Source organism: Condylura cristata, unplaced genomic scaffold (assembly GCF_000260355.1).
Source record: "Condylura cristata isolate star-nosed mole 26May11 unplaced genomic scaffold, ConCri1.0 scaffold00002, whole genome shotgun sequence".
Taxonomy (NCBI): Eukaryota; Metazoa; Chordata; class Mammalia; order Eulipotyphla; family Talpidae; genus Condylura; species Condylura cristata.
Window position 1 is genome coordinate 64,652,269 of NW_004567103.1, and position 1,394 is coordinate 64,653,662.

Here is a 1,394-nt window from a genome sequence, read left to right on the forward strand (position 1 = left end):
TATATATATATATACACACACACACACACACATACATGCCTGCATGTGTGTATATAAATAGTTATGGAGACTATAAGTATATACTTTAGTGTTACATTTCCCATTCAGCGTGTTCTTTGCAAAATTGTATACCTGGCAATAATAAATCAGTTTCCTGGTAGCTCTATTTTTTGATATGCTGTCTACTTTTTTCCTTTTCAGAAAACTTAACTATGTGGTATATAGTAGACATCAAATATAACTCTTATCTGAATTTAAGAGTCATGGTAGAAGTTTCTCTTCACCTGGGGAATACAGTTGTATTTCATTTAGTCAACATTAATTGCCTACCTCTTTTTGCTCAGGGCCATAGCTCTGAGTCACTTATAGACTGTGTGACTCTTTATTTTTATCTTATTACTGGCATTAACTGCCTCATTTAAAATGGTTTAATTCCCTCACCTACTCTGAGGGTATTCATCTGGCTGTAAAGAATATCTGCAGTTTTCCATGTTTTTTTTTTGAACACTGTGAAGTTATGGAAATTATTTCACTTTTTTTTTTTCCTTTTGTTAAATCGGTTAAGTAAGGAATCATCATTGTGGCCTCCCTAGTAGTGCAAGAGATTAAGATGCAGCACTATGAAGCTATCTGCAGCCACTACAGTACAAGTTTGATCCCCAGCTAGGGAGGTGACTCACCCACATGGCACAGCAGATCTCTTCTGTCTCACCCACTGCACCCCTCAGCAGACTATTTCAGTAGATCTGCCTGCTCTGCTCCCCACTTTGCCTCTGGGTGAGCCCTCTCACCCCTTGCATCTCTGGCCTTCCCCCCAGCTCTTGTATACATAATAAATACATATTTTTGAATAAATAAATAGGGATCATCAAAAAGCTTTTAGAAAATATTTAGAAAGTCCAGTTTGTCTTTCCCTGAAAACATTAATTTTCTCGTAATTTCATAAAAACACAAAACTGTTTACTTCAGGCAAAAGAGTAAGACAATGGTTACACAGTCAAGCTTATAAAAAGTAAAACATTCAAACAAGTAAGTTTCCTGGTCCTATATTTGTATTTCCTGTAGTGTCTAACTTATGATGGCAAAAACATGATTAATAAGTCATTTGCTTTTTGATATAGACATTCTTCCCTCTCAACTATTGAATAGAGATCTCCAATTAAATATCCTAGTTTGTAATGTTCAGGACTTCCAAAAATTGACTCCATTGTCTTTTTCACCTGTTTTCCAACTGCTTTCTTACTATCAACTTTAATCACTAAGGTGGAGTCACAAAAAAAAAAAAAAAAAAAATTTTACCTTTGATACCCCTTATATCCATTTAGTTTTATATCTTGTTTGTAAGTCTCCAAAATCTTCTCTCTCTTTTTTTTCATTTTTGATACTAGTATTTC